This window comes from Lutra lutra, chromosome 3 (genome assembly GCF_902655055.1).
Source record: "Lutra lutra chromosome 3, mLutLut1.2, whole genome shotgun sequence".
NCBI classification, from domain to species: Eukaryota; Metazoa; Chordata; class Mammalia; order Carnivora; family Mustelidae; genus Lutra; species Lutra lutra.
In genome coordinates, this window is record NC_062280.1 from 115,891,837 (window position 1) to 115,914,554 (window position 22,718).

Here is a 22,718-nt window from a genome sequence, read left to right on the forward strand (position 1 = left end):
TACATTTTTTTTTCTGGAATGTGCCAAACTCTAAAAGCTTATTTGAAACCACAGTGCAAACCCTAAAGATCTCTAGATTCCAAAGCTGCAAATCTGAATGGATCCCAGCACATAGCAGGGGTTAGGAAGACCCAAGTAAAGTAGTATGGAAGTGTGTAGGGGAAATGATCACTGTCCACGCTGTGTTTGCTGACAGCAGTTCAAAGGGATCTGTGTATGGAGAACCATTTTTCTCTTCACTTCTGAGAAGCAGCAATGTGAGTTAATCCTGGAAGGGCAGAAGCTTAACTACATGGCAGTAATTTCTCGTCAATATGGCCACAAGACTAATTTTACCTTTGCTTTTCCTGACTCTCAAATCTGTTCAGAGAACGTCTATATAGAGCATCTTGCTTGGTGTTTGTGACAGTTTTGTTTGATGTCAGGCCATAAGGAGGGACAAAACACGTGCCCTGTTATCAAAAAGCTGATGGAGACAGGCTGAGCACATTTACTACACACGAATCACACTAGCAGAAGTACCAAATGAAGGATATAGAATAATCTCCATTGTGTTTAAATGCATAGAAAAAAATCTGAAAGGAAAATATGAAATGTTAAGAATAAATCTAATTGGGAAAAGGAATTGTGGGTAACTTTGTCCTACTTATGCTTATTCATTCTCAGATTTTTTAAATTATAGTCATGCTCACTGCTAAAAATATAATGTGCTTCGATTAAGTATTTTACAAAATATCTTACTTATGATGTAGTGTGGTTTCCGAATATAAATGTATCAGCTCTAATATTTTATTGCAATTATAGAGGATAATCCTGTTCCAGGGATTTGTAGCAAGGTGAATAAAATTGCAATCAAAATGTAATGCAAACTTATCAGAAACCATCAAATTTTATGTACATTTTGACTCAACAAATCTATTTCTAGAAGTTTATCTTAAGAAAATAATCATGGAAAAATACAAAGATATGTGGAGGATAACAATTAAGGTAGTGTTTAAAACACTAAAAAAATTGTAAACAAGACCTAAATGCTCAATAATAAAATATTAGCCAAAAATATTATGACATGTCAATAAAATGTAGCCATGAAAATAATAGAATATTTATTTTTCATTTCTTTCTTTTCCTCTCTTCCCCTATGATCCTCTGCCTTGTTTCTCAAATTCCACATATCCCTGAGGTCATATGATAATTGTCTTTCTCTGATTGACTTATTTTGCTTAGCATAATACCCTCTACAGAAAAAAATGAAGCAGGGTGAAACCAGAGAGGGAGACAACCATAAGAGACTCTCAATCTCAGGAAACAAACTGAGAGTTGCTGGAGTAGCGGGGGATGAGTGGGCTGAGGTGGCTGGGTGATGGACATTGGGGAGTGTATGTGTTGTAGTGAGCACTGGGTATTGTATAAGACTGAAGAATCACAGACCTGTACCCCTGAAACAAATAATACATTATATATTAATAATAAAGTAGATATTACTTTAAAAAAAGAAAATAAAAGGAATATTTAATGACATCCACAGAAACCACAGCATGTTAAGTGGAGGAAAAAAAAAATGTCCTGAGACAAAACATACCGTAGGAGCTCTATTTTGTTAATGAACAATTTTTTTTTAAAGATTTTATTTATTTATTTGTCAGAGTGAGCACAGGCAGACAGAGTGGCAGGCAGAGGCAGATGGAGAAGCAGGCTCCTGCTGAGCAAGGAACCCGATGTGGGACTCGATCCCAGGACGCTGGGATCATGACCTGAGCCGAAGGCAGCGGCTTACCCAACTGAGCCACCCAGGAGTCCCTGTTAATGAACAATTTTGTAAATGGAATAATGATTGGCCAAATATACACCAAAATGTTAATAGTAATGGTTTCTGGGATGGGAGATTATGAGTAATTAAAAAAATAATTCTATAATCAACATTGTTTTTGTAATAGTAAAAGTCAATTAAAAGTTAATTCTTAAATTTCCTGAACCTCAGATCCAATTTCATTTCTCTGTGTCATCTATCACAACACACAGGTGGTCCCAATTTCTACCCTGCAGTAACCAGGCCTGAGCTTCTTCCAGGGATGAAACACTGCCTCCAAAGATGCAGCTCTGGAACTCTGAGTCCTGGTCATCCAAGGTCAACAGGAAGTTTCCAATCTGAGTCAGACTCCTATGGGGGTCCTGGGATGACCCTCAGGGCTGCCGACGCCTCCTCTGCCCACTGCCCGAGGTGGATGGCCAGGCTCCCTGATACTCCTGGAGCGCAGACAGATCTCATCCATGGTGGACTTACTTAACTTATTTTTCTATCAGAAATTGAACACTATATCGAAAACTAATGATGTACTGTATTAAGATAATAATAATAAAAAAAAGAAAGCCAAACAAAACACTATAGGTATTAAAAAAAAAAAAGAAATTCAGTCATTCATTCTATACATTTATTGAGCACCTAGTGTCTATGTGCTAGGCAATAAATTTGGAACTAAACACACATTACTGTCTTCAATCCTCATGAAAACCCTGAGAATCATCTCATGCTTCTGATTTTACAGATGATAAACCTGAGGGCAGAGAATTAGGTCAATTGTCAGCTTATCACAGTAAGAGGCACAGCTGGGATGCAAACCCAGTGTCTATGTAGCTGCTAAGTCCAGTGTCCTTCACAATCCTCCAGTACCTCCCATGGGCTATTTCTTTTTAAAACATCAGAAGATCAAATTTGATACACAGAACACTAATCCATATCTTTCACTACATTCACAAGCTGATTTTCCAATAAAACCCACAGCTAAGGGCACCTGGGTGGCTCAGTTGCTTAAGTGACTGCTTTTCCCACATTGGGCTCTCCCTGCTCTGAGGGGAGCTTGCTTCTCCTTCTGCCTCTGCCTGCCACTCCCCTGCTTGTGCTCTATCTGTAAAATAAATAAATAAAATCTTTTAAAAAAAGTGCACAGCTAATTTGGTCTTGACACATCTCATAATACCCACTGCAGATGGTCTGCAGGCTCTCAGCCTAGGACCCCTGTGAGAATGTGGAAGTCATTGCACACAACAAGATCCACCATCGTGCTGGGCTCTTGATCAGCCCCCTTCCAGATCCTGGGAAAGCTGGCTGCTTTCTGACCTCACAGAACTGTCTCCCTGTGGCCCTGCATAGATGTGTTCAGGGCCAGGATAGTGCTGTATAGTTATTGGCTGCACTCTGTGCCCTGGGCTGTGTCCTGGGCCACCAGGGTGAGGTCAGTGCCCCGTCCCCGTCTGCCCATGCACACTGGTTGAACTCCTGTCACTGGTAATGGGGTTCCTAACGCACCATGGCAGACATAGTTAAAGTCCTACAGGAAGTACAAATAGCCAATCTACTTGCAATGTGCATGAGATGTGACAAGACACTGAAGGGGTCCCATTCTCCCTGTTGCTGCTTCAGGGCCTGGGAAGTGCTCTTCCCAACTTCACCTCTCCATCAATGCAGACCACCTGGAGTAGGCCACCCCAAGGCTCTCCAGACAGTGTTGAGGGAGGGAGGGAAGGAGAGAAGACTGCTTCAAAGTCTGCTGAATTGCCTGAAGCAGGAGAAAGGAGAAGCCAGATGAAGGGATGCACTAGGAGAACAGGTACTTGCAAAACAATTATTAGGCATTGCCAATTATTTTCCCCAAATTTCACCTGTTTCTCACATCTACTGCCTTAAAACTCCTTTTTTCTTGGGGCAGATGGCTGCAACCTGAAAAGGAGGCAGGGGCACTGATGAAATGAAGCATGTCCATAAGGAGTTTTGCTGGGCCCAAAACCAGCATGCCCTGAGGTTGCTAGCGGAGGTCCTGAGCTCTACCCTGCAGTCCCCTGCTAGCCTCCTTCTGCCTCCCAAGCACTTGTCCACCTCAAACCCCTCAAAGCCAACTAGCCAGCCTGCACAGAAGCCTCTTTCCCTTCAGCCTCCTTAGCAGTGGTGTCTGAGCTATGTTTTTAGCTCAGTGTCTAGAACAGTGTTTAGAACAGTGTCTCCACTGCTTCTTGTGTATAAATAGCAGGTTTTTAATGAGACTAGGAATTCCCTGCAGTACACACCTCTTGGAACATCTGTCGGGCTCACATAGGCAATTATGACTGTGCTGACTTCAGATGATTTCACACCTTAAGGCAATCGGGATCCTTCTCAAGGGATCTCAAACTGGGAATGAGAGACACTTGCCCTCTCTATGAGAACAGACTGTAACATTTGACCTTAGACACTGTGGGCTGTTCCAGATAACCTCCAGAAGACACTCCTTTCCTAAGAAGACTTAAGAAGGAAGCTGATGCAGAGAAAAGTAGCATAAGACACACCACACAAACATACATGCGTGCACACATGCACCCAGTCACACAAGAATTGTGGAGTCAAATCTTGAAAACACTATGAACAGTTAAGAAAGGCTGAGATATTTTAACCTGCATTTTCCCAACTTATTTGGTCTATGGGTTCATCTTCCACTGAACATTGCTCAAGACTGAGACCATGCACTCTGGGATACATGTTTCTCACTTCACTTTCACACTAGTGGCCTTGGACAAGCTCCCCATTCATCAATTTCTTCATTTTTCAACAGAAACCAAATAGAAGCCTCAAATCAGAGACAGCTGGAATGGAACAAATATGGAAATCTGATAGACCTGAGGTCAACTCTAAAATAACCAATCAGCTATGTGATCACCATAAGTTAGCTAAACTCTGAGAGCTCCCATTTCTCTTATTTATTAAATAGGATGGTTGTGAAGACTATATAGAAAAATCCTTAAAGTGGCATTTCTTCTTTCTCATCTGCACAATGTTCTTTCAACTACTGACTGCAGACGGTAGGTGGAGAGATGCATAACTGAAAGGTCTGGAAGCCCAGATCACCAAATTAGTGTTTTAAAATGTACTCCAGATTTGTTGTAATCGGGTACAGTAAGATATGTGGGCATGGAAATGACTGTCATGAAGGAATATATTCTGCTCATAGTTTCCTACACACAGGAAAACACGTGTCCACGCATGGCATGCCATGCAGGCTGCATGGGGAAGCACAGGTCGGATGTCACATGACGTGGGGGAAGACATGGTGGTTTCAGTGGGGAAGGCAAGGCCTCATGGTGTAACCAGGCTTAGAAGTGACTAGTTTGAATAATTTCAGCAGATTCTGGGGTCTAGGGGCTACCTCTAGTTGTCTTGTCTCTGACCCTGGGATGATTAGGGTTGGGGGATAGTGGCACCGAGTGTAAGAGCCCCATAAAGGAGGTGGTTGGGAGTGTGACCTCTGGATTGGTTAGCCTTCTTTTGAAGAGAATGGGCTCAGATGAGTATTTTCTCTCAAGGGAAGAGGTATCCTGGGAGTGGCTTTCTTCCCAGTGTCAGCAAGGCCCCAAAATGTCAAAGCATTAGCAAATAAAAACATGACTATGCAATTAATTCTTTGTACACTCAGAAGAAGGGGATTTGATCCTCACTGTTTGATTCCCAAGTTGTCAACCTGTCCAGAACTCAACTCACCATCTTTCTTCCCTAAACCTGTCCATCCTGGACTACTTACCTCAGTAAGAATATCTCCATTTACCCAGGCATCTAAGTCAAACACCTAGGGGTTATAGACTCCTCTGTTTTGCTGTGAGCTACCACAGTTCTCCTTTGATAAAGGACTTGTTGCCCAGTGCTGGAAACTGATGGCAGCCTTCAGTGACAGTCCCTTTAGGGACTGCCATAGTCTTAGGGAACCACTTTATTCAAGGCCCTTCCTCTCTACTTAGTGGCCTATGGTCAGTTGATGTGTAAGGATAAAAGCCTAACCATCTTGGTCCAAATCTAGACAACTCTGAAGGTCCTTCCTCTCATTTCACAGATTTTGATTCTGTCTCTCAGGTAACCCAACCCATGGCACCAATCTATTACCAAGTCTTGGCAACACTCCCAACTCAACATCTGTGAAGTCTACTTTCAAGTCTTCTCCGACTATTAGTGTTTTAGTTCATGGCCGCTATCATGTGTTGCTTTGATAACCCCAAGAAACTCTAAGAAGTCTAGCTTCTGGCCAGAAACATACATTAGGATCTTCCAGGTCTGATCACAAGCAATTACAAAGACTTTTACTGGGGAAAGCTGCTCCCAGCTCCAACCTCTCCACCCCTACAGTGGACTTGGTGATAGCCAGTGCACTGCAGTCTCTGAAAGGAGTTGTAGTTAGGGCTCGGGCCTCCCTGTCAGCCACATGCCCGTACATACTTGCATTCCTAGTACCGGTGCCTCTATTTGGAGACTTCTTTACTGGGGGCCTTCAGCCAAAGCCTTACTCAGCTGCTTCTACAGAGATCTCCTTATAGTAGGGAGGAGAGAAACCTTCAAGATTCTTTTGTCCACTTTGACTCAGTACACAGTACTCCTTTCCTTTCCCTGTTCTCAACTCCTGGCTCTGTCCAGAAGATGTCAGGAATCTTTTGTTCTGTCCTCTCAGCAGTGAGACATTCTCCCCACCTGCCCTGATACAAGGGAAAATGAAACACAGTGGGGAGCCATGCTTTCCCTTCTTGCTTATATATCACAGTGAGTGATCAAAGGCTTGACCAGTGCTTCGTTTTGGCTTGTCTTAATTAGTTACTCCAATACCTGTGAGCTTCAGCTCAGCCCAGTTCATGATGGACTCCTAATTGTACTCTTTATATAAAAATAAAAATGTTCTTTTAAGATGGAATTAGCACCTAACATTAACCAAGATAGATCATACTCTGTGCCACAAAATCAAGCTTTAAAAATTTTAGAGGAACTAAATCATACAAAATATGTTTTCTGATGATTGAATTAAACTAGAAATCAATAAAAGATATTTGGAAGAATTCCTAAATATCTGGAAATTAGAAATCTAAATAATCTATAAATAAAAGAAGTCGTCACAAGGGAAACTAAAAAATATTTTTAATTAAATAAAAACATATCAAAATTTGTGAGACATAGCTAAAGCAGTGTTTAGAGGGAGACTCAAGTTTAAATGCTTCTATAAGAAAAGAAGAATGGTTTCAAATCAATTGTCTACACTTAAACTTTTTTAAAAAAATTTTTATTAACATGTAAGTCTATACTTAGACCTTAAGAAATTAGAAAAAAGAGCAGAAAAAACCTGAAGAAAGCAGAAGACAGAAAAAGTCAATAGGGCCAAAAGTTGGTTCTTTGGAAAGTCAATAAAATCGACAAGCCACTAGTTAGACTAACTGAAAAATAAAAAAAAAGAAAGAAGACCACCACAACAAAGTCCTCCAGGCCTAGATAATTTACTGTTGAATTCTATCGAGCATTTTAATTTAATTTAATTTAATCCCAAATCTACATAATTTACATAATCTCCAAAAATAAAAAAAGCTGGTTGCAACTTTACTCCTTTAATTTGAATCTAGCATTTTGTAGGCCAGTAGTTTTCAACAGGGGATTAAAATAATAAAACCTATGCAATTTTATTAATATACAGATGTTTAAGACCTGCTTCAGACTTATTCAACCTTTTTATAGATATTCTTAGTATATTCTAACTACATGGTTGGTATATTCATAACAAATTTTGTCAGGATTATTATATATTATATCTGAAGATTTTTTATGTAGAGATATGCTCATTCATTTAAATAAATTAGCTATAATGTTAACTATATTCTTTGAAAATACAGCTAATCATTATGTTTATAATTATAATGTCTGAAATTTTTTGATTGACTTTATTATCTTGCTTTGTATATAGCAGAAATATCCAAAATTCCTTGTCTGTTACACTATTCTTATTATGAATTCTCATGAGATCTTCACTTTTTTTTTTTAAAGATTTTATTTATTTATTTGTTGAGAGAGCAAGAGAGTGTGCATGAACACAAGTAGGAAGCAGGGGGAGTGACAGGCACAGGGAGAAGCAGGCTCCCCGCTGAGCAAGGAGCCTGATGTGGGACATGATCCCAGAATCCTGGGATCATGACCTGAACTGAAGGCAGATGTTTAATCAACTGAGCCACCCAGGCATCTCGAGATCTTTCACTTTTAAAAATTATTGGTAATAATTACTATAGCCACTTTAAGTCTTCTATAGATAGTTTTTTGTTTTATTCTGATGCTACAGCTAGTGGCCTAAAAATTTCCTCTTCAACAAAGAACCTTCTCAGTACTCCATGAAAGGGACTATGCCAGATACTTTTGAGTGTCAGGTTCTGATGATATCACATAATCAACTTTGAAATTCCAGCAGTGGATTTCTAAAACTCTAGCAGAGAAACAGATGGATTTAAGAGATTACAAACCCAAGATAGACCAAAGTGATAATTACCTACATTAAACTGAATGATTTGATTAAGGATGATTGTGAGTTTTATTTGCAACATTGTTAATATTCTAATGTTCTAATTTCTGGATATATAAGGAACTTATTTGATTAAGGATGATTGTGAGTTTTATTTGCAACATTGTTAATATTCTAATGTTCTAATTTCTGGATATATAAGGAACTCCCCTTTTATTCTCTTAAGTTATCCTTAATTGATAAACAGCCATTTGGTAGAGTATGCTTTTGTAAAATGAAACATTTATTAATTATACCTTTTTCTCCCTGCCTGACCCCTCCAGAATTTGGACACTCTGAATCCTCTTATATTCATAGCAATATAATTGTTTGCACAGGTTCAATAAGAATCTGTACTCCTTGTTTAACAGGAGGAATACCTGGAAACTTGGCTATATGATTAGAATGTCATATTTAAAAATATGAATTTAATGACATACACCCAGACACTTTTAAGGACCTAAGTTGATTTCATGCAGCCAATGCTTACAAAGCCTTCTTAGAAAAACTGGTCTGTTTTGGGGCTTAAAGAATTCTCAGACTTTTAGGTCAGTGAGGAAGGTCACTATCTGGCAGGCTCAAGAGCATTAGGATATTTTGGAAATTTTTAGAAGGGAGGAATTCATTCAAATCTATAGGTACTGTAGGTGAGTGTTGGGTGGTTCATGGTTTGGCTTCCTAGCCTCTGATGTACAATGCTCATAAACTGGAAGACCCCATATTGTCAAGATTTCAATTTAATTTACAGATTCATTACAATCTGTATCAAGATTGCAGAAGGACATTTTGTAGATATTGACAAATTGATTCTAAAATGCAAATGGAAAGGCAAAGAAATTAGAATAACTACAGTAATATTGAAAAAGAAGAATAAAATGAGAGGTTCACATACCTTCCTTAAGAAATACTATAAAGTTAGGGTTAGACAAATACAGACAGTTGAGCTTTGACAATATGAAGGCAATTCAGTGAAGAAAGGATAATCTTTTTAATGAATGGTGCTACAAAACTGAACATGCATATGCAAAAAATGAACTTTGACCCTTACCTCAAACTATATAAAAATTAACTTAAAATGGATCAAATATCTAAGTATAAAATCTGAAAGTATAAAAACATCTAGAAGAAAACATAGGAAACCCTATGTACTCAGGTTCAATAAAGGAGTTCCTGGATACAGCACTAAAAGTACAGTCCATAAAAGAAAAGTTATAAATTGAGTTTCACTGAAATTATAAACTTTTGCTCTGCAAAAGATGCCATTAAATAATTAAAATACAAGGCACAGACTGGAAAAAATATTTACAAATTATATATCTGACAAAGTACTTGTACTCAGAATATATGAAGAACTCTCAAAACTCAGTAATAAGAAAACAAATAATCCAATAAAAACTGGGCAAAAGATTCAGGCACTTCACCAAAGAAGAAGATATCTATATGGCAAACAAGCATATAAAAAAATGTTCAACATCAGTAGTCACTGGGGATATGCAAATTAAGCCAAATGGGATATCATACACCTAACAGAATAGTTTGAGACACTGGCAATACCAAGTACCAAAGAAAATATGGAGCAATGGGAACTATCATATTCTGATGGTGAGAGTGAAAGTGGTAGCTACTTTGAAAAAGAGTTTGATGGTTTCCTATAGTTAAACATATACTTACAAAACAACCCCACAATTTACTGCTAGGTGTTTACCCAAGAGAAATGTAAACTTATATCCATACAAAGACTCTTACACTAACGTCATAGTAGCTTTATTTAACAAAATAAACAAAATTATATATAGACAAAAACTGGGAACAACCTCCAAACAGCCCTTCAATTAGTGAACCTAATAGACGAACTGTGGTATATCCATTTGGTGGAATAATATTCAACAATAAAAGGAAAAAACAACTATTGATACATGCAAAACCATAGATGAACCTCAAATGTGTTATCCCAGGTAAAAGAAGCCAGCCTTGAAAGGCAATATGACATGAGTCCATGGATGTAACACTCTTAGAATAGTCAAACTGGCCAGGAACTGAGGGTAGGGGAGGGAGGTGACTACAAAGGAGCAGTATTAATTTTTTAGAGTAATAGAACTCTTCTGTGTTTAGATCACAGTGGTGATTACATAACTGCATACATCTGTAAAAACTTAGCACCCAAAAGAGTAAGTTTTACTGTGTTTAACTTTAAAAATAAAGGACAGAAAGTATGCAAGCATTTGGCCACATTAGTGTCCCTCTTAAAACCTTTCCAAGGCTCCAAGAACTGTTAGTCCATAGTTCTTAGCATGGAGCCACAGCCTGGTCTTCCTTATCTCTTGCTATGGTCCTTATTCCATATTATTTGCAATTCCTGCATATTTAAAGCACTTGACACAGTACCCAGCATAGGTGCTCAGTAAACACAGGCTCCCCTCCCTTGTACATCTTTCTGCATTCATGTTGGCTCTTCCTCATGAAGGCTCTTTCTACTCCTCACCACACAGCTAATTTGCAGGCAATAGGACTTAGGCAGTACCTTATCCTGAAAGGTTTCTCTGACTCACTTCTCCCTCTCTCTGCCCCTCATAACTAGTAGGGTCTGGTGCCTCTCTTCTGGGCTTCCTTGGGGAAGCTTACGGATGTACAGTAAAGGTTTGGGGATGTTCAAACCTTACACATTTTGAAGGAAGGGCTGGCCTTCAGCTGGTTCTGGAGAGATTGACTCTAAGTCCCTGAAATATCCTGTCTGATAAGAGTGGCTTTGTATACCTGGGGTCTTCAACCACCCCAGATACTTTATACTAATAGTGTGATTTATGATGGGGGTTCCTGGGCAACACTCTTTCAGTGTGGCCTCTGGAGAGCTTGGAGACTAAGCAGCTAAGGTCAGTCTTGTGGACACTATGTGCCTAAGTAAATGACCTCCAATTAAAAACCCTGGACACCAAGGCTTTGGCAAATTCTCCTGGTTGGCAATATTTCCTGCATATTGTCACACACTGTGGCTGGGAAAGCTAAGCATGGTCCACATGGTTCCATGGGAGAAAACATCTGGAAGTATGCACCCGATTTCTCTTATATAGCTGCCCTACGCTCCTTTTGCCTTAGTTGATTTTAGTCTGCAGGCTTCCACTGTAATAGACTGGAAACATGAATGTAACAGCTTTTCCGAGCTCTGTGAGTCTTTCTGGAGAATCATTCACTGAGAGTGGATGCCACTTGGGCTTGGGCACCAAGGGCTTGGTGCTCCTGACTCACTGCATCATCCCACTGGATTTACTTCTATTAGAGCCCTTATAGTGAACTATCACTGTCTGTCTCGCTCTGCTGTCATTTATTTAAGGGCAAGATGTATGATTTGTATGATTTGTCTACCATCTCTAGTGCCTAGTACTGTGCTTGGGACATGCTAAGTGTTAAATAAATGTCTGACCACAAGACAGACCTAGCCTTCTGAAAAGTCTGATTCCTATCTGAGTCAGTAAAATGCCTCAGAGACTTGAAGAGGAAATGTGGGGGTAGTAAGCATTCTCTCCCAAGAAGGAATCATATGATATTAACCATGCAAAAGCACAGGTAGTGAAAACTGTCAACCCCAGAAGCCTGAACTGAGAAATAATTCTGTCAGATAAGACATCCAGAATAGAAATCTGAAAAGCCTTAGCCCAGCAGCAGCAGTGTGATAATATAGCTGAAGGCTGCAGAGACTACAGGCACTTGCTTTGGGGGGTGAGGGGGATGAGAACAGTGGAGCAGAAAGAAGGGTTACAGCAATTCCACCTTGTCAACTGTGTTTAATTCTCAGATTCTGTCTAAAAGGAAAGCCTTCTCCACACCAGGAAAAGTGAAATTTCAAGGGAAAATGCCAAGATTGGACATTTAAGATTCAAAAAGTCTTTTGGAAATGAGAATTTATAGCTCTCTGCTAGATTCCCTAGCTGATGTTCTGCTCTGCAGGTAAGTATTACAATTCTGCCCTCAAGGACTAGCCCTTCTGGTTCTTGCTGACAACTACAAAAATGTTTAGCAAATACACTCCATTACAAAAATCACAACAACAATAATTAAGTTTGCTAAGGATCTTTTACTGGTAATTCTGAATCTTTCTTAAGAGAGAAACACAGTTCAATTAAACACACATGTATTTTGTTTCAGAGCTATAGATGGAACAGAAATACAATATAGAACATAAAAAAATGCTGACTCATGGAGGGTATCCACCCAAAATCAATAGCTCTGACTAGAATCATGGAATTTTATAGTTGATTAGAGAAGGAGTCATGCTTTCATTTTGAAAATGAGATAACTGGGATCTAGGAAAAAAAAATAGCTGTCAAATAAAGATAACAGCATGCAAATAGCCAAGACATTACTTCAATATGTACCCTCCCCTCCTGTGTGCAACCCAACACACCTTTTCTTTATGGACCTGGCACGCCACTGGAGCCTCCACTCCAAACCTGGTAAAGAGCCCTTATCAAATCACATGTGTCCAGGCCTGAAGCTTTAGTTAGACATGGCCTAGCTAGGCAACTTTGGATAAGTTATTGCATCTCTCTGGTCCTGTTTTTGTACCTGAGTTGTAGGATAATAATCTTACCTCACTGGATTTTTATGTGGTAAAGCAGTTAACATGGACCATAAGAAGATGCTCAACAAATTCCCTTTGTTCTTCGCATTGAATCCCCTTCCATGGCAGCCTTTCCAACCAGAAAAATCTCCTCATCTAAACCACAAATCTAAAAAGTATTACTCGAGTGCCTATTTTCTTAATTTCTCTCAAGGATGGAATAGCTAGTGCTGTTTTAGAAGAAGAGAAGAAAATTCATGCATTGCATACAGTAGATGTCTTAGGACATTAGGGTTTAATTCTCTCCTGGAATCCAGTTGTGATGGTGTCATGGACTCATGAAACTCTACAGGGTCCATGGCAGCACCACTACAAATATAGTATTGAATACAACTGATACAGGGTCCCCCAAACAAGGCAGGGAGTAGAGGGTTGAGGGTTAGGATTGAGGGCAGGGGATCAAGAGGGGATTTAAAATGCCTTCAAGCCCTGGGTCTCTGTGGTTGGTTACTGACCAGCACTCCCTGAGCTCTTTATATGCCTAGAAGTACCTGTGTTCTGTGAGGGGCATGGCATTTGCTTCTGGGTCTCACATCAACTCTTCCAATATCATGTTGCTCTAAACACTGTCCTCCCACTGTAGGGGCAACTCTGAGCCCCTCAAGGAGCAGCCTTCCGGGCCTTAGCTTTTAACTTGCTTCACCTCCTAACACACACATATACACCACCCCAGACCTTCATACCCATATAGCTGTTATCTCTAAAACTCATCCAGGTGACCTCAGTGCCCCTGGTGTGGTCTGGGGAGTCCCCTAATCTTAAGGTCACCTAATTAACCTGGGTCTCTCCCATTTCCATCAGCTTCACTCCTGCCCTGGAGCAAAGGAGACCTTGGGGGTACCAGGGCCACCTCTTGAGCTTCTCTGGGCCTGTTTGCCATTGCTGGGGTGGAGCAGGTAAGCCTTTTCACTCTGAAGTGGAAGGAAAGCTATTTGGGAAAGCTATTTGGGCTGAGAGAGAAAGAGAGAGAAAAGCATCCTTTATCAGTTTCCTTAAAGTCCCACTTATGGTTTGGTTTTCTCAAGTTGGGTTCTATCTAAGCACCTGAGGAAGGGAGGGAATGGAGAGTTTCAAGGGAATTGGGATGGGAAGGAGTCAGCTGTAAAATTCTGAAAAAACTTTTATTTGGAGGAGACACCAACTTTTCTGAGTTTCACGTGTTTGTTTTGGGACAGAGCAGATGAGAATCATGGAATGCTCAATACAATGGGCATCCTTCACTTTCCTTTTCCAAACCATCTATTTTAGAGCAGGGTCCCAACCGTGTATCTGCCAGTAAGGGTACTCTCACAACCCTTGGAAGTCAACCTTTATCTCTACTCCCCAACATGGCCTGTACTCCACCCTTGGGGAAAAGGGGAACTGCTGTCTGTATGACCCCCTGCTCTTCTCTGGCTCTGCTACTTTGACCAGGGCACATGCAGAGCCTTACCTCCACATCAAGTCCTTGGTAGGACCATATAGCTCTCACAGGTTGCACCCCCTATGCCATGCACAAGCATAAGGCAAGTGTTATCTTCCCCCAACCCCCCATTTCTGATTTCTGGGCAACACTTATCTTCCTTTAGAGCTCCCACATCAGGAGCTCAAAAATAACCTGTTGAATGTTTGCAAGAAGTAAAATATAAATAATCCCGTTTGCCAACTAACCAAGGGTAGGCCAACACCATTTATAAAACCAGTCTGGACTTAATTAATATTGAGGGTTAAAGTCTTTCTCTCACTCTATAGCAAGAATTGGGCCCTCCGAATAGAAAAGGGGGGCACTAGGGAAGCACATGGTCCCTGGGACTCCAGAGCAATCCCATCTAAGAGAAAAGCACTGCTTATTTCAGAGGGTCCAAGACAACCCCTTCTCTGGGTGGGGAGCCTGTTCTGAAGCGAGGACCAAATGCACTGAATCCTGTACACCCTTGGCCAGAGAGCCCTCTCCTACCTTCTGTTTTACAGAGCTCAAAGAACTGCAGCTCAGAAAGCCAGACATATCCTTCCCCAAACTGTTTGTGACGGAAAACAGAGCATCAAGGACCAAATTCTGTTCTCACCTTAAGCATTCAGTTTCCAGTTGACGCGCCCTGCTGGGGGTGGGGGAAAAAAGGTCCCAGCTGTAACAGGTGGCCCACTGGTAATAGTAGGTGAAAGAAGGGACAGGATGGTGGGAGGTGGTGGTGGCAAATCAGAAGAAAACCAGGGAAAAGAAAAGGAATCGGGAGGGTAAATCAATGGGAAGCAAGGAACCAGAAGATGGAAACGAAAAACAGAAAAAGTGAGGGAGGAGTGGAAAGGAAGCAAGACAGTCTCGAGGGGGAAAGGAGAGAAGCAGCAGCTGGAGAGAGGACAGACCCGGGGAGCGGCAGGGGCGCGAGCGGCGCCCTTACCGGCGGTGGCGGAGCGCAGGCTCTCCAGGCTCCAGGAGCGGGACAAGGCGCCGCGCATGCCCCCGCTGCAGCCGCGGCCGCCGCACACTACTCCGCTGCTGTCCGAGTCCGAGCCCGGAGACAGCCCGGAGCTACTGCTTCCGCTGCTGCTGCTGCTAGTGCCGAGGTCGCCGCTCATCTGCCCGCTCGACTCGCTCGGGCATTGCTGCACCCTCATGCAGGCGGGCCCGAGCTCCAGCCACAGGCTTGGGGGCGGCTGGGCCGCTGGGGGCGGCGCGGGCCAGGGCGCGGGGGCCGCTGCGGTGGTGGGGCTGCCAAGCGACCGGGCGAGCGAGCCGGGGCCCAGGCCAGGCCCGGCAGCGCCGTGGGAGGGCGAGGGGCGTGCAGGCGATCGCGCGGCGTCCTCGGCCCCATCCCCGTCGCCGCACGGCCGCAGCTTCGGGCCAGCTGACATCATGGGGCTCCGCTAAGGAGGTTTCCGTCCGGGCGCCGCCTGCTTGGGCTATGCGGCCACGGCGGCGAGGATCCTCTGCAGGCACCGGGCGCGCGCCACTCAGGGTCAGGGCAGGCTCCCACCCAGGAGGGCACGGCGCTTCCGCTCGCCGCCAGCTCCCTGCCAGCCTAGCGGGCGCAAACCGGAGGCGGCGACCCGGTTGCGGGTCGCGGGCCGGTCGGCACGCGCTCACGCACGCGCGCACGCAGACCTGGAGCGGCGGCAGGCGCGGGCGCGGCGAGCGGGGGCACCTGGCCACCCTTGGTCCCCGCAGGGCCGCGCCCCGCAGCCAGCATTCGCATGCGTGTGTTAGGATAGGATCATTCTGAGAAGGGGACACCTCGAGGCCACGGTGGTGAGTAAAGCCAGTGAGCTTTTCTTCTGCAAGGATCCAGCTCAGACTGCGGGCAGTGCCTGTGTGTCCATGTGGGGCGGGAACCCAGATGAGAGGCCACACTCATCCAGGGGCAGTGACTCTGGCATGCAACCGTGAACACCGGCTAGGGGGAGCACGCTTGGCCAGGACACGCCTCTAGCCCCTGGCCCAGCCAGAGATTACAGGTTGTTTTTGTTTTGTTTTGTTTTGTTTTGGGGGGAGATAAGGATTTTAGGGAAGAAAGTTGCTGTTTGCTTTGACCCTTCCAGACACTTGTGAGAGTTCTGTGGGTTCTTGGAGTATGCCTAAAAGGTGAAATACCTCCACTGTTCCAAACAAGAACAATAAATGAAGAAGTACCTATATGAAATATAAAATCTGGGAGGTGAAAACAGTGGGAGACTTGGTCTTGGAGGTGAGATGTGTGAGGGGAGTCCTAATATGGATTGATACAAGCTGATCAGGGCTGCTGACCCTCCCTCCCAACTTCCTACCCTCCCAGCCTCCCACGCCCAGTATTGTCCCTCCTCCAGCTCCTCCAACCCTCTAGGGTGATGGTTATAAAGTGGCTGAGGTATTAATGATAATGAGGATAAAATGAGAGGTACTTGCCACACACCAGCTGGTATAGGGTGGATGCTGGAAAAGTGGTCATTTTCTCCCCTTCCCTGCATTTGGGGTCCATTTCCTGTGGCCCATCTCCTTCCTTAAGCTATATGTGCTCCTAGGTCTGTACCATAAGGGATACTGCATCATCATAGCTATCTATCTCCTCTCCTTGTAGGCCTTCTGTTATCTTATCTATCAGATGAGTATATTAATATCTGCAGGTATTAACAGACGCAGGGGCTGGGGATAATGGCATGCCAACATTTGGGTAAAGCACAAAGTTCTATACAAGGATAAGGTAATATTGGTGTTGTTGGGTGTTCAGTTGATGGGCACTGGAGGGTGACTGAGCCAATCTGCGTCTTGAAGTCTCCTCCCTCAATTTACTTTACTTGTCTGGGAAAACTGTGTGCTTTCCTAACTACTCCATATGCCTCCATCCTTTCCTGCCCTTGGGAAGAACAATTCTTCCCTCCCCTTATTCCTGATTGTGGGTGGTTCTGCGAGAAGGGTCTCCCTCGTGTTCTTGTGCAGCTCTCTGGTTGAGGACTTGGAGATAAGCTCTTGTGGGTGAGGAGAAGTGCTCAGGAAAGAGATGGTCATTGCCAGCATGAGACATAGATCAAGAGACATCTTTCCCAACTCATCAGCAAGTCTGAGTTCTGCTCCAGATAAGTGTCAAATTCTCCTTGTCTTTACTGCTACCATGATCACACTGGGTTTAGAAGACAGCGTCAGTTTTTTAACTTACTCCACAAAGCAGCCTGCAAGAGCTCCAAAATATAAAGCATACCATGTCATGCTCCTGCCCTCCAGAACCCTCTCCTCACAATTAGCCAGACTTGCAAGACCCTGTGTGTTCTGACTTGACCTATGTCTGCAACTCTTATCTCCTCTATTCCTTGCTCTCTGTGTTCCACCTACTGTTACCACCTTGCTGTTTCTCCTTCTAGCCTCACGGTCTTTGCACTTAGTGTTCTTTTTACCTGGAATACTCTTCTTTTGCTTTTCAGGGCACTGGCTCCTCCTCAACATTCAGATCTTAGAAAACATAACCTCCTCAGCAAAACTTCATTATCCTTCACAGGACTATCTGTCAATGGCTTGTTGTTTATCTCTCATCTGCCCCCATAGACCCTGGGTGCTGGGCCCATTACAGGCTGAGTGCTTTGTGCGTGCCTGTGGAGGAATGACTGGGGGCCTGGAACTGAGCAGGAGGCCAACTAGGCAGGAAGGGAGCATTCTTGTTCTTTGGGATCAGGCCCTTGAGCAGATGATGTGTCATCCTGAGTGGATGGATAGAAAAAGCATAGATAAAAATTTTCCAGATGGCAGGAGCCATGGGCAAATCTAGCCTCTGTAAGCCACTGGCAGCCAGACAGCCAAGCACCATGCTTTTGCTGAGTCCATTTCTCTTTTAACTCTTCCTGAGACTTAGTAAACTCTTAACTTGAACCAGCTATCCTGGTCTCAGCTGTACTGCTAAGTTTGAGTATGAAAAAGGGATCCACATTTCTTAAGACCACAGTGATAATGGCAGCTAAAATGAAAGTTTTTTAAAAAAGACTTATTTATTTATTCCAGAGAGAGAGAATGCATGCATTGGGGAAGAACAGAGGGAGAGGGAAAGAATCCCAAGCACTCCCTCTGAGCATGGAGCAGATGCAAGGCTCAGTCTCACAATCCCGAGATCATGGCCTGAGCCCAAACCAAAAGTTGGATGCTCAACCAGCTGTGCCACCCAGGTGCCCTGGTGGCTAAAATTAATACTTATTGCCCAAGGTTAAGGAAGTCTTGGGGGATAAAAGTTGATTCAGTGAGACTTAGCTACCTCCCTACCATGGGAAGCCCATCAAACTCATCGATTTCTGATATTATTAAAAGAGAGAGGAGATTTTGGTTCTCTTAACATCACATGATAGGTTTATAATTATAAGTAATTACTTCTCTCTCTCTGTGAATTAACAATAATACAGTGTCTTTATCAGAAAGGTCAGCACAGAGGATCACTGACTGAGGCTGGCTCAATGATGTGAAAATAGGAGGTGCAATTGAACTATACATGTAGAAACAGACACAGAATGGGATTGAAACATCTCTAAATTTATGGATTGACTTCCATCCTATCTCTACTGACTAACCCTGTACGTCAGTTTCTACAACAGTATTAAACAGAAAGAAGCTTTAAAATCAGAGAGATCTGGGTTCAACTTCTGGTTTTCTCTTACTACTTATAACTTTGGGCAAATTATTTAAACTTCTTAAGTCTTTCTCTCTTCACCCATCAAATAATGACACTAACAATATTTTTTCAGGATTATTATAAGGATTAAATGAAGTGCTATGTACATACTCAACAGTGTCTAGAAATGTCTGAAATCTTAGCTGATATTTATTAAGTATATACTAAATGTTAAGTACTTTATATATATTATTTAACTTCCACAATAACTTTACGTAATAGGTACTATTATTGGCCTCTCTTTTTTTTTTTATTAGTTTCTTTTCAGCGTGACAGAATTCATTGTTTTTGCACCACACCCAGTGTTCCATGCCATATATGCCCTCCATATTACCCACCACCTGGCTCCCTCAACCTCCTATCCCCCACCCCTTCAAAACCCTCAGATTGTTTTTCAGAGTCTATAGTCTCTCATGGTTCATCTCCCCCTCCAATTTCCCTCAATTCCATTCTCTTCTCCATCTCCCTATGTCCTCCATGTTATTTGTTAAGCTCCACAAATAAGTGAAACCATATAATAATTGGCTCTCTCTGCTTGACTTATTTCGCTCAGCATAATCTCTTCCAGTCCCATCCATGTTGATATGAAAGTTGGGTATTCATCCTTTCGGATGGAGGCATAATACTCCATAGTGTATATGGACCACATCTTCCTTATCCATTCGTCTGTTGAAGGGCATCTTGGTTCTTTCCACAGTTTGGTGACCGTGGCCATTGCTGCTAAACATTGGGGTACAGATGGCCCTTCTTTTCACTACATCTGTATCTTTGGAGTAAATACCCAGTAGTGCAATTGCAGGGTCATGGGGAAGCTCTATTTTTAATTTCTTAAGGAATCTCCACACTGTTCTCCAAAGTGGCTGCCCCAACTTGCATTCCCACCAAGGGTGAAAGAGGGTTCCCCTTTCTCCTCATCCTCTCCAACACACGTTGTTTCCTGTCTTGCAAATTTTTGGTCTCATTTTTCACTTGAACCTAAGAAGCTAAGAATGATCCAAGGCCACTCATCTAGGAAATGGTGGAATTGGTTCTAGTGCTCACCAGCGATGCTTTGAACCACTATGTAATTTGTTAATTCCTTTCCTCCTAATTCTAAGCATTCTCTAGACAGTTCTTGTTGGAATATTATCAGTATCATTGGCAAGAGACACTGTGAGCCTACTTTGTACAGAGCATAATGCTAGTTGTTGGGGATATAATGAGGAAGTTTAAGCAATGGATCTTGATATCAAGTAAGTCTGATATGAAACCAGTCATCTAACTTGTCTCCTTTAAGACTCTAACTGAAATGACTAATAGGTCATAAAAATAGGGGAAATCAAGTTCTCCTGACCCACTCCCCAGTGTAGCTGGTGAAAATTACTTAAAAATAACCACTTAAAAGCTCTGGATATGGTCCTTGGGGACAGACCACAAATAAAGAAACATCTGTTCAAGAAAACCAATGAAAGTTTACTAAGAGGGGTTAGAGTCTGCATTTTGTGAGCATTTTGGTTTGAACTAAAAACCACTCCTTCTACTCTTCTTTCTAGCTGAGTGAGATGGAGATTCTACTCCCATGGCTAACGCCAAGAACATAGGGCTCTTTCACTTACTATCTCTTGGCTGGAGAACTTACTTCCCTAAAGGAGCTGTGTTTTTCACCCTGTCCCCAACTACCAGGGCTCTGGAGGTGCAGAGGGCTTCATGTGATGCTATGTGCATCTGCTGTGCTGGCAACTGGAAGAGTTGTATCTGGCTCTGCTGGCTCTACAAAGAGAGAAGTGGATATGGAGCAATTCATCCTGGGCACCAACTTGTGGGGCAGATGGTAGCATGCTCCCACATCAGGCTAATTCTTGACTACTCCTCAGCTACTCCTTCAAACACAGAAAAGAAATACTGGTAAGAGGCGAACTTTCAGCTGGAACTCTTTACAGCTCCCTCAGGTGACTGAATTTGTGATATATTTTATACAAAAGCTTAAATTTTCACTTCCTACTCAGCCATGTTTAAAGGATTTTAACAGGAACCTATGACAGTCTCAAGAAAGAACTAGGAATAAGATATTTGGGGGGAGTCCTTCTGGGATCAGAACAAACACCAAACCCAGAACTCTGAAACTATTTCTTCAAAGGAGTGAGAATTTAATTGAATTAGTTTGTAGAGCAACTGATGCCCCAGGGCATTGTTGTAAACAGTAAATCAATCAACTGCTGGTCAGTGGATTTTAAGAGCTGAGTTTAACAATAAAAGGGTCAATCCATCAGGAAGATATAACAATTAAAACATATATAGGCCTAATAACAGAGCACCAAAATACATAAAGCAAAAACTGACAGAAATGAAAGGAGAAAAAGATAATTCAACAATAATAGTTAGAGGTTTTAACATCCAACTTTCAGTAGAACTGTGCAGAAGATCAAGCAAATAGAAGACTTGAACAACACTGCAAACCGAGACCTACTAGACATCTATAGAACATACTACCAAATGATAGGATACATTCTTCTCAACTGCACATGGGATATTTTATAGGATAGACCCTATGTTAGTCTGTAAAACAAACTTCAGTAAATTTAAGAGGAGATAAAAATAATACAAAGCATGTTCTTTGACCACATGGAATAAAATTGGAAATAAGTAACAGGAATTTAGGAAACTCACAAATACACTCCTAAATAACCAATGGGTCAAAGAACAGATGAGAAGAAAAATAAGACAATATTTTGAGATAAATGAAAATGAAGACAAAATTTGCCAGAACTTATAGGACATAGCTAATGCATGCTTGCCAGGAAATTTATAGCTACAACTGCCTGTGTTAAAGAAAGAAGATCACAAAAAAAAAAGAAAAAAAGAAAAAAAAAGAAAAAAAAGTGCTGTCTCCAGTGCTACATGGTAACAAGCCCTTGCTGGTGAAGGACTGATGTCTGTTCAGATAAGACAATAGAGAAATTTCACTTACAGAAGAACTCATGGGCAAAAAAATTGCAGATGAATTTGGAAATGAACGGGAGAAAAAGTTTTACAAAATTCTCTATTTTATGTTTTTAACAAGCTTCTAGAGGACATTGGAAAGATTCAATGGAGATATTAAAAGTGTGATCACTGAATCACAAATCCTAATGAAGGCAATTAACAGGTAGATAAAACCAGAAAAACAAAGAAGAAAAAAAGCCTAAAAATTTCTCCCAAAACTAAGAGGAAAAAGGATTAAAAAAAAAAAAAGAAAATAATGAGAGAGTTACCAAGGATAAAACTGGAAATATAATCTACAGAAAGTAGAAATCTCAGAAGTTTGGAACAGAACAGTTGGAGTAGGAGCAATAATTAAAGAAAATAATGCTTTCTTAAGGTAAATGCAGAGATCCAAGCCCATATTAACTTGACCTCATATTAACCCAGTGAATTATCATTCCTTTTTTGAATAATAATGGAATCTGAAATACAGAGAAACCGAGGGATGTGCCCAATTTCTCATCCCTATATCAAGTGCAGCTAGAGCCAAAGCCCTGAACTCTGACATCCAGACCAGTATTCTCGATAGGCAGACATACCAGGACAAATGTGTCACTGAGATTTTTAAATTTCTTATTCTGCAATAAATTCACCTGTCAATTAATTCAAATGAACATCTGAAATAATAGGACTATGTGATTATTAAGCTTTGGCTTTGTAAGGATGTTCTACCTTCAAGGGCCAAAATCA

General features: G+C 42.0%; 1 protein-coding gene and 1 long non-coding RNA gene across 4 annotated transcripts in view; one reads left to right on the forward strand and one right to left on the reverse strand.

Annotated features, from left to right (window-relative positions):
* Positions 1 to 22,718, reverse strand: part of ARHGEF4 (Rho guanine nucleotide exchange factor 4) — a 259,748-nt gene that overhangs the window by 72,617 nt on the left and 164,413 nt on the right.
* LOC125096118 (uncharacterized) overlaps positions 15,720 to 22,718 on the forward strand; it is a 107,024-nt gene continuing 100,025 nt past the window's right edge. For 2 of the 3 annotated variants that reach the window (XR_007126070.1, XR_007126068.1), the window contains exons 1-2: positions 15,720 to 16,156; positions 20,691 to 20,912. This is a non-coding gene — a long non-coding RNA (uncharacterized LOC125096118). Of the gene's footprint in view, positions 16,157 to 20,690; positions 20,957 to 22,718 lie in introns of all 3 variants that reach the window. The other variant, XR_007126069.1, reaches the window with a different exon arrangement.